We start from the raw sequence: 11,956 nt of genomic DNA, 5'->3' as shown, positions 1-11,956 counted from the left end.
AACGGTACAACACGCAGTATTTGGCTTGTTCATGCCGTTTTGTGTGCTTTCACAACATTTTACCTATCGCAGTTTCGTACTCGCAATAAAAAAACACTATCTCGTTAGATGACGTCGTTTTTGGTGGTTTCACGACGCTACCTAGCTTAAACTAACATAACTCAACCTAACATAACCTTCGCACTTCTATCGTTAGAAAACGTTTTACTCGCTACTTTACATTGCTTTCTACAACATTACGACGGTTTCAAGCGCTTTCACATTAGATATCGCAGTTCCCAACTTGTAAAGGTGAAAAACACTGCATCTCACTAAGTGACATTGTTTATTGCGGTTTTACGACGGTTCATACCTTAACCTAACGTAACCTAACCTAACCTAACCCAACCTAACCTAACATAACCTAACCTAACCTAACCTAACCAAACCTAACCTAACGTAACCTAACCTAACCTAACCTAACCTAACGACGTTTGCAAGTGCTTTCACATTAGATATCGCAGTTCCCAACTTGTAATGGTGAAAAACACTGCATCTCAATAAGTGACATTGTTTAATGCGGTTTTACGACGGTTCATATCTTAACCTAACCTAACATTCGCACTTGTATTAAAAAACGCTCTATTACACTGTTTCGTTCACAATTAGGATATTTGCATAACCTCACAGTTTTTCACCAACTTATTGCAGTACAGAACGCTGTATCTCGCTAAATGACATCGGTCTTTAAGGTTTCACGATGCTTGCATGCGCTTTAACGAGAATATCACAACATAGCAGTTTCGCACTTGTAACGGTACAACACGCAGTATTTGGCTTGTTCATGCCGTTTTGTGTGCTTTCACAACATTTCACCTATCGCAGTTTCGTACTCGCAATAAAACAACACTATCTCGTTAGATGACGTTGTTTTTGGTAGTTTCACGACGCTACCTAGCTTAAACTAACATAACTCAACCTAACATGACCTTCGCACTTCTATCGTTAGAAAACGTTTTACCCGCTACTTTACATTGCTTTCTACAACATTACGACGGTTTCAAGCGCTTTCACATTAGATATCACAGTTCCAAACTTGTAAAGGTGAAAAACACTGCATCTCACTAAGTGACATTGTTTAATGCGGTTTTACGACGGTTCATACCTTAACCTAACCTAACCTAACCTAACCTAACCTTACCTAACCTAACCTAACCTAACTCAACCCAACTTAACCTAACCTAACCTAACCTAACCTAAACTAACCTAACCCAACCTAACCTAACCTAACCCAACCTAACCCAACCCAACCCAACCTAACCTAACCTAAGCTAACCTAACCTAACCTAACCAAACCTAACCTAACCTAACTTAACCTAACCTAACGTAACCTAACCTAACCTATTCTAACGTAACCTAACCTTACCTGACCTAACCTAACCTAACGTAACCTAACCTAACCTAACATAACCTAACGTAACCTAACCTAACCTAACCTAACGTAACCTAACCTAACCTAACCCAACCTAACCCAACCCAACCCAACCCAACAACACCCAACCCAACCTAACCTAACCTAACCTAACCTTACCTAACCTAACCAAATTATCCTTACCTAACCTAACCTAACCTAACCTAACCTAACCTAACCTAACGTAACCTAACCTAACGTAACCTAACCTAACCTAACCTAACCTAACCCCACCTAACCTAACCAAACCTAACCTAACCCAACTCAACCCAACCTAACCTAATCTAACCTAACCTAACCTAACCTAACCTAACCTAACCAAACCTAACCTAACCTAACCTAACCTAACCTAACCTAACCTAACCTAACCTAACGACGGTTGCAAGCGCTTTCACATTAAATATCGCAGTTCCCCACTTTTAATGGTGAAAAACACTGCATCTCAGTAATTGACATTGTTTAATGCGGTTTTACGACGGTTCATATCTTAACCTAACCTAACATTCGCACTTGTATCTAAAAACGCTCTATTACACTGTTTTGTTCACAATTACGATATTTGCTTAACCTCACAGTTTTTCACCATCTTATTGCAGTACAGAACGCTGTATCTCGCTAAATGACATTGTTCTTTAAGGTTTCACGATGCTTGCATGCGATTTAACGAGAATATCACAATATAGCAGTTTCGCACTTGTAACGGTAGAACACGCAGTATTTGGCTTGTTCATGCCGTTTTGTGTGCTTTCACAACATTTCACCTATCGCAGTTTAATACTCGCTATAAAACAACACTATCTCGTTAGATGACGTCGTTTTTGGTAGTTTCACGACGCTACCTAGCTTAAACTAACCTAACCTAACCTAACCTTCGCACTTCTATTGTTAGAAAACGTTTTACTCGCCACTTTACAATGTTTTCTACAAGATTACGACGGTTTCATGCGCTTTCACATTAGATATCGTAGTTCCCGACTTGTAATGTTGAAAAACACTACATCTCACTAAGTGACATTGTTTAATGCGGTTTTACGACGGTTGATATGTCAACCTAACCTAACATTCGCACTTGTATCTAAAGACGCTCAATTACACTGTTTCGTTCACAATTACGATATTTGCTTCACCTCACAGTTTCTCACCAACTTATTGCAGTACAGAACGCTGTATCTCGCTAAATGACATCGTTCTTTAAGGTTTCACGATGCTTGCATGCGCTTTAACGAGAATATCACAACATAGCAGTTTCGCACTTGTAACGGTACAACACGCAGTATTTGGCTTGTTCATGCCGTTTTGTGTGCTTTCACAACACTTCACCTATCGCAGTTTCGTACTCGCAATAAAACAACACTATCTCGTTAGATGACGTTGTTTTTGGTAGTTTCACGACGCTACCTAGCTTAAACTAACATAACTCAACCTAACATGACCTTCGCACTTCTATCGTTAGAAAACGTTTTACTCGCTACTTTACATTGCTTTCTACAACATTACGACGGTTTCAAGCGCTTTCACATTAGATATCGCAGTTCCCAACTTGTAAAGGTGAAAAACACTGCATCTCACTAAGTGACATTGTTTATTGCGGTTTTACGACAGTTCATACCTTAACCTAACGTAACCTAACCTAACCTAACCCAACCTAACCTAACATAACCTAACCTAACCTAACCTAACCAAACCTAACCTAACGTAACCTAACCTAACCTAACCTAACCTAACCTAACGACGTTTGCAAGTGCTTTCACATTAGATATCGCAGTTCCCAACTTGTAATGGTGAAAAACACTGCATCTCACTAAGTGACATTGTTTAATGCGGTTTTACGACGGTTCATATCTTAACCTAACCTAACATTCGTACTTGTATTGAAAAACGCTCTAATACACTGTTTCGTTCACAATTACGATATTTGCATAACCTCACAGTTTTTCACCAACTTATTGCAGTACAGAACGCTGTATCTCGCTAAATGACATCGTTCTTTAAGGTTTCACGATGCTTGCATGCGCTTTAACGAGAATATCACAATATAGCAGTTTCGCACTTGTAACGGTAGAACACGCAGTATTTGGCTTGTTCATGCCGTTTTGTGTGCATTCACAATATTTTACCTATCGCAGTTTAATACTCGCAATAAAACAACACTATCTCGTTAGATGACGTCGTTTTTGGTAGTTTCACGACGCTACCTAGCTTAAACTAACCTAACCTAACCTAACCTTCGCACTTCTATCGTTAGAAAACGTTTACTCGCAACTTTACAATGTTTTCTACAAGATTACGACGGTTTCATGCGCTTTCACATTAGATATCGTAGTTCCCGACTTGTAATGTTGAAAAACACTACATCTCACTAAGTGACATTGTTTAATGCGGTTTTACGACGGTTGATATGTCAACCTAACCTAACATTCGCACTTGTATCTAAAGACGCTCAATTACACTGTTTCGTTCACAATTACGATATTTGCTTGACCTCACAGTTTCTCACCAACTTATTACAGTACAGAACGCTGTATCTCGCTAAATGACATCGTTCTTTAAGGTTTCACGATACTTGCATGCGCTTTACCGAGAATGTCACAACATAGCAGTTTGGCACTTCTAACGGTACAACACGCAGTATTTGGCTTGTTCATGCCGTTTTGAGTGCTTTCACAACATTTTACCTATCGCAGTTTCGTACTCGCAATAAAACAACACTATCTCGTTAGATGACGTCGTTTTTGGTGGTTTCACGACGCTACCTAGCTTAAACTAACATAACTCAACCTAACATAACCTTCGCACTTCTATCGTTAGAAAACGTTTTACTCGCTACTTTACATTGCTTTCTACAACATTACGACGGTTTCAAGCGCTTTCACATTAGATATCGCGGTTCCCAACTTGTAAAGGTGAAAAACACTGCATCTCACTAAGTGACATTGTTTATTGCGGTTTTACGACGGTTCATACCTTAACCTAACGTAACCTAACCTAACCTAACCCAACCTAACCTAACATAACCTAACCTAACCTAACCTAACCAAACCTAACCTAACGTAACCTAACCTAACCTAACCTAACCTAACCTAACGACGTTTGCAAGTGCTTTCACATTAGATATCGCAGTTCCCAACTTGTAATGGTGAAAAACACTGCATCTCACTAAGTGACATTGTTTAATGCGGTTTTACGACGGTTCATATCTTAACCTAACCTAACATTCGTACTTGTATTGAAAAACGCTCTAATACACTGTTTCGTTCACAATTACGATATTTGCATAACCTCACAGTTTTTCACCAACTTATTGCAGTACAGAACGCTGTATCTCGCTAAATGACATCGTTCTTTAAGGTTTCACGATGCTTGCATGCGCTTTAACGAGAATATCACAATATAGCAGTTTCGCACTTGTAACGGTAGAACACGCAGTATTTGGCTTGTTCATGCCGTTTTGTGTGCATTCACAATATTTTACCTAACGCAGTTTAATACTCGCAATAAAACAACACTATCTCGTTAGATGACGTCGTTTTTGGTAGTTTCACGACGCTACCTAGCTTAAACTAACCTAACCTAACCTAACCTTCGCACTTCTATCGTTAGAAAACGTTTACTCGCAACTTTACAATGTTTTCTACAAGATTACGACGGTTTCATGCGCTTTCACATTAGATATCGTAGTTCCCGACTTGTAATGTTGAAAAACACTACATCTCACTAAGTGACATTGTTTAATGCGGTTTTACGACGGTTGATATGTCAACCTAACCTAACATTCGCACTTGTATCTAAAGACGCTCAATTACACTGTTTCGTTCACAATTACGATATTTGCTTGACCTCACAGTTTCTCACCAACTTATTACAGTACAGAACGCTGTATCTCGCTAAATGACATCGTTCTTTAAGGTTTCACGATACTTGCATGCGCTTTACCGAGAATGTCACAACATAGCAGTTTGGCACTTCTAACGGTACAACACGCAGTATTTGGCTTGTTCATGCCGTTTTGAGTGCTTTCACAACATTTTACCTATCGCAGTTTCGTACTCGCAATAAAACAACACTATCTCGTTAGATGACGTCGTTTTTGGTGGTTTCACGACGCTACCTAGCTTAAACTAACATAACTCAACCTAACATAACCTTCGCACTTCTATCGTTAGAAAACGTTTTACTCGCTACTTTACATTGCTTTCTACAACATTACGACGGTTTCAAGCGCTTTCACATTAGATATCGCGGTTCCCAACTTGTAAAGGTGAAAAACACTGCATCTCACTAAGTGACATTGTTTATTGCGGTTTTACGACGGTTCATACCTTAACCTAACGTAACCTAACCTAACCTAACCCAACCTAACCTAACATAACCTAACCTAACCTAACCTAACCAAACCTAACCTAACGTAACCTAACCTAACCTAACGACGTTTGCAAGTGATTTCACATTAGATATCGCAGTTCCCAACTTGTAATGGTGAAAAACACTGCATCTCACTAAGTGACATTGTTTAATGCGGTTTTACGACGGTTCATATCTTAACCTAACCTAACATTCGTACTTGTATTGAAAAACGCTCTATTACATTGTTTCGTTCACAATTACGATATTTGCATAACCTCACAGTTTTTCACCAACTTATTGCAGTACAGAACGCTGTATCTCGCTAAATGACATCGTTCTTTAAGGTTTCACGATGCTTGCATGCGCTTTAACGAGAATAACACAATATAGCAGTTTCGCACTTGTAACGGTAGAACACGCAGTATTTGGCTTGTTCATGCCGTTTTGTGTGCATTCACAACATTTTACGTATCGCAGTTTAATACTCGCAATAAAACAACACTATCTCGTTAGATGACGTCGTTTTTGGTAGTTTCACGACGCTACCTAGCTTAAACTAACCTAACCTGACCTAACCTTCGCACTTCTATCGTTAGAAAACGTTTACTCGCAACTTTACAATGTTTTCTACAAGATTACGACGGTTTCATGCGCTTTCACATTAGATATCGTAGTTCCCGACTTGTAATGTTGAAAAACACTACATCTCACTAAGTGACATTGTTTAATGCGGTTTTACGACGGTTGATATGTCAACCTAACCTAACATTCGCACTTGTATTTAAAGACGCTCAATTACACTGTTTCGTTCACAATTACGATACTTGCTTGACCTCACAGTTTCTCACCAACTTATTACAGTACAGAACGCTGTATCTCGCTAAATGACATCGTTCTTTAAGGTTTCACGATACTTGCATGCGCTTTACCGAGAATGTCACAACATAGCAGTTTCGCACTTGTAACGGTACAACACGCAGTATTTGGCTTGTTCATGCCGTTTTGAGTGCTTTCACAACATTTTACCTGTCGCAGTTTCGTACTCGCATTAAAACAACACTATCTCGTTAGATGACGTCGTTTTTGGTGGTTTCACGACGCTACCTAGCTTAAACTAACATAACTCAAACTAACCGAACCTTCGCACTTCTATCGTTAGAAAACGTTTTATTCGCTACTTTACAATGTTTTCTACAACATTACGACGGTTTCATGCGCTTTCACATTAGATATCGCAGTTCCCGACTTGTAATGGTGAAAAACACAGCATCTCACTAAGTGACATTGTTTAACGCGGTTTTAGCGCGGTTCATATCTTAACCTAACCTAACCTTACCTAAACCAACCTAACCTAACCTAACCTAACCAAACCTTACCTAACATACCCTAACCTAACCTAACCTAACCTAACCTAACCAAACCTAACCTAACCTAACCTAACGTAACCTAACCTAACCTAACCTAACCTAACCTAACCTAACTTAACGACGTTTGCAAGCGCTTTCACATTAGATATCGCAGTTCCCGACTTGTAATGGTGAAAAACACTGCATCTCACTAAGTGACATTGATTAATGCGGTTTTACGACGGTTCATATCTTAACCTAACCTAACATTCGCACTTGTATTAAAAAACGCTCTATTACACTGTTTCGTTCACAATTAGGATATTTGCATAACCTCACAGTTTTTCACCAACTTATTGCAGTAGAGAACGCTGTATCTCGCTAAATGACATTGTTCTTTAAGGTTTCACGATGCTTGCATGCGCTTTAACGAGAATATCACAATATAGCAGTTTCGCACTTGTAACGATAGAACACGCAGTATTTGGCTTGTTCATGCCGTTTTGTGTGCTTTCACAACATTTCACCTATCGCAGTTTAATACTCGCTATAAAACAACACTATCTCGTTAGATGACGTCGTTTTTGGTAGTTTCACGACGCTACCTAGCTTAAACTAACCTAACCTAACCTAACCTTGGCACTTCTATGGTTAGAAAACGTTTTACTCGCCACTTTACAATGTTTTCTACAAGATTACGACCGTTTCATGCGCTTTCACATTAGATATCGTAGTTCCCGACTTGTAATGTTGAAAAACACTACATCTCACTAAGTGACATTGTTTAATGTGGTTTTACGACGGTTGATATGTCAACCTAACCTAACATTCGCACTTGTATCTAAAGACGCTCAATTACACTGTTTCGTTCAGAATTACGATATTTGCTTGACCTCACAGTTTCTCACCAACTTATTACAGTGCAGAACGCTGTATCTCGCTAAATGACATCGTTCTTCAAGGTTTCACGATACTTGCATGCGCTTTACCGAGAATGTCACAACATAGCAGTTTCGCACTTGTAACGGTACAACACGCAGTATTTGGCTTGTTCATGCCGTTTTGTGTGCTTTCACAACATTTCACCTATCGCAGTTTAATACTCGCAATAAAACAACACTATCTCGTTAGATGACGTCGTTTTTGTAGTTTCACGACGCTACCTAGCCTAAACTAACCTAACCTAACCTAACCTTCGCACTTCTATCGTTAGAAAACGTTTTACTCGCAATTTTACAATGTTTTCTACAAGATTACGACGGTTTCATGCGCTTTCACATTAGATATCGCAGTTCCCGACTTGTAATGGTGAAAACACTGCATCTCACTAAGTGACATTGTTTAATGCGGTTTCACGACGGTTCATACCTTAACCTAACCTAACCTAACCTAACCTAACCTTACCTAACCTAACCTAACCTAACCCAACCCAACTTAACCTAACCTAACCTAACCTAAACTAACCTAACCCAACCTAACCTAACCTAACCTAACCTAACCCAACCTAACCCAACCTAACCCAACCCATCCCAACCTAACCTAACCTAATCTAACCTAACCTAACCTAACCAAACCTAACCTAACCTAACTTAACCTAACCTAACGTAACCTAACCTAACCTATTCTAACGTAACCTAACCTTACCTGACCTAACCTAAACTAACGTAACCTAACCTAACCTAACATAACCTAACGTAACCTAACCTAACCTAACCTAACGTAACCTAACCTAACCTAACCCAACCTAACCCAACCCAACCCAACAACACCCAACCCAACCTAACCTAACCTAACCTAACCTTACCTAACCTAACCAAATTATCCTTACCTAACCTAACCTAACCTAACGTAACCTAACCTAACCTAACCTAACGTAACCTAACCTAACGTAACCTAACCTAACCTAACCTAACCTAACCCAACCTAACCTAACCTAACCTAACCTAACCCAACTCAACCCAACCTAACCTAATCTAACCTAACCTAACCTAACCTAACCTAACCTAACCTAACCTAACGACGGTTGCAAGCGCTTTCACATTAAATATCGCAGTTCCCCACTTTTAATGGTGAAAAACACTGCATCTCAGTAATTGACATTGTTTAATGCAGTTTTACGACGGTTCATATCTTAACCTAACCTAACATTCGCACTTGTATCTAAAAACGCTCTATTACACTGTTTTGTTCACAATTACGATATTTCCATAACCTTACAGTTTTTCACCAACTTATTGCAGTACAGAACGCTGTATCTCGCTAAATGACATTGCTCTTTAAGGTTTCACGATGCTTGTTTTTGGTGGTTTCACGACTAGCTTAAACTAACATAACTCAACCTAACATAACCTTCGCACTTCTATCGTTAGAAAACGTTTTACTCGCTACTTTACATTGCTTTCTACAACATTACGACGGTTTCAAGCGCTTTCACATTAGATATCGCAGTTCCCAACTTGTAAAGGTGAAAAACACTGCATCTCGCTAAGTGACATTGTTTATTGCGGTTTTACGACGGTTCATACCTTAACCTAACGTAACCTAACCTAACCTAACCCAACCTAACATAACCTAACCTAACCTAACCTAACCTAACCAAACCTAACCTAACGTAACCTAACCTAACCTAACCTAACCTAACCTAACGACGTTTGCAAGTGCTTTCACATTAGATATCGCAGTTCCCAACTTGTAATGGTGAAAAACACTGCATCTCACTAAGTGACATTGTTTAATGCGGTTTTACGACGGTTCATATCTTAACCTAACCTAACATTCGTACTTGTATTGAAAAACGCTCTATTACATTGTTTCGTTCACAATTACGATATTTGCATAACCTCACAGTTTTTCACCAACTTATTGCAGTACAGAACGCTGTATCTCGCTAAATGACATCGTTTTTTAAGGTTTCACGATGCTTGCATGCGCTTTAACGAGAATATCACAATATAGCAGTTTCGCACTTGTAACGGTAGAACACGCAGTATTTGGCTTGTTCATGCCGTTTTGTGTGCATTCACAACATTTTACCTATCGCAGTTTAATACTCGCAATAAAACAACACTATCTCGTTAGATGACGTCGTTTTTGGTAGTTTCACGACGCTACCTAGCTTAAACTAACCTAACCTAACCTAACCTTCGCACTTCTATCGTTAGAAAACGTTTTACTCGCAACTTTACAATGTTTTCTACAAGATTACGACGGTTTCATGCGCTTTCACATTAGATATCGTAGTTCCCGACTTGTAATGTTGAAAAACACTACATCTCACTAAGTGACATTGTTTAATGCGGTTTTACGACGGTTGATATGTCAACCTAACCTAACATTCGCACTTGTATCTAAAGACGCTCAATTACACTGTTTCGTTCACAATTACGATATTTGCTTGACCTCACAGTTTCTCACCAACTTATTACAGTGCAGAACGCTGTATCTCGCTAAATGACATCGTTCTTCAAGGTTTCACGATACTTGCATGCGCTTTACCGAGAATGTCACAACATAGCAGGTTCGCACTTGTAACGGTACAACACGCAGTATTTGGCTTGTTCATGCCGTTTTGAGTGCTTTCACAACATTTTACCTGTCGCAGTTTCGTACTCGCATTAAAACAACACTGTCTCGTTAGATGACGTCGTTTTTGGTGGTTTCACGACGCTACCTAGCTTAAACTAACATAACTCAAACTAACCGGACCTTCGCACTTCTATCGTTAGAAAACGTTTTATTCGCTACTTTACAATGTTTTCTACAAGATTACGACGGTTTCATGCGCTTTCACATTAGATATCGCAGTTCCCGACTTGTAATGGTGAAAAACACAGCATCTCACTAAGTGACATTGTTTAACGCGGTTTTAGCGCGGTTCATATCTTAACCTAACCTAACCTTACCTAAACCAACCTAACCTAACCTAACCTAACCAAACCTTACCTAACATACCCTAACCTAACCTAACCTAACCTAACCAAACCTAACCTAACCTAACCTGACGTAACCTAACCTAACCTAACCTAACCTAACCTAACCTAACCTAACGACGTTTGCAAGCGCTTTCACATTAGATATCGCAGTTCCCGACTTGTAATGGTGAAAAACACTGCATCTCACTAAGTGACATTGATTAATGCGGTTTTACGACGGTTCATATCTTAACCTAACCTAACATTCGCACTTGTATTAAAAAACGCTCTATTACACTGTTTCGTTCACAATTAGGATATTTGCATAACCTCACAGTTTTTCACCAACTTATTGCAGTACAGAACGCTGTATCTCGCTAAATGACATTGTTCTTTAAGGTTTCACGATGCTTGCATGCGCTTTAACGAGAATATCACAATATAGCAGTTTCGCACTTGTAACGGTAGAACACGCAGTATTTGGCTTGTTCATGCCGTTTTGTGTGCTTTCACAACATTTCACCTATCGCAGTTTAATACTCGCTATAAAACAACACTATCTCGTTAGATGACGTCGTTTTTGGTAGTTTCACGACGCTACCTAGCCTAAACTAACCTAACCTAACCTAACCTTCGCACTTCTATCGTTAGAAAACGTTTTACTCGCCACTTTACAATGTTTTCTACAAGATTACGACGGTTTCATGCGCTTTCACATTAGATATCGTAGTTCCCGACTTGTAATGTTGAAAAACACTACATCTCACTAAGTGACATTGTTTAATGCGGTTTTACGACGGTTGATATGTCAACCTAACCTAACATTCGCACTTGTATTAAAAAACGCTCTATTACACTGTTTCGTTCACAATTAGGATATTTGCATAACCTCACAGTTTTTCACC

The sequence above is a fragment of the Rhipicephalus microplus genome, unplaced genomic scaffold (assembly GCF_043290135.1).
Source record: "Rhipicephalus microplus isolate Deutch F79 unplaced genomic scaffold, USDA_Rmic scaffold_36, whole genome shotgun sequence".
Classification (NCBI taxonomy): Eukaryota; Metazoa; Arthropoda; class Arachnida; order Ixodida; family Ixodidae; genus Rhipicephalus; species Rhipicephalus microplus.
The sequence above is the reverse complement of the archived record's forward strand: the minus strand, read 5'-3'. Positions refer to the sequence as shown.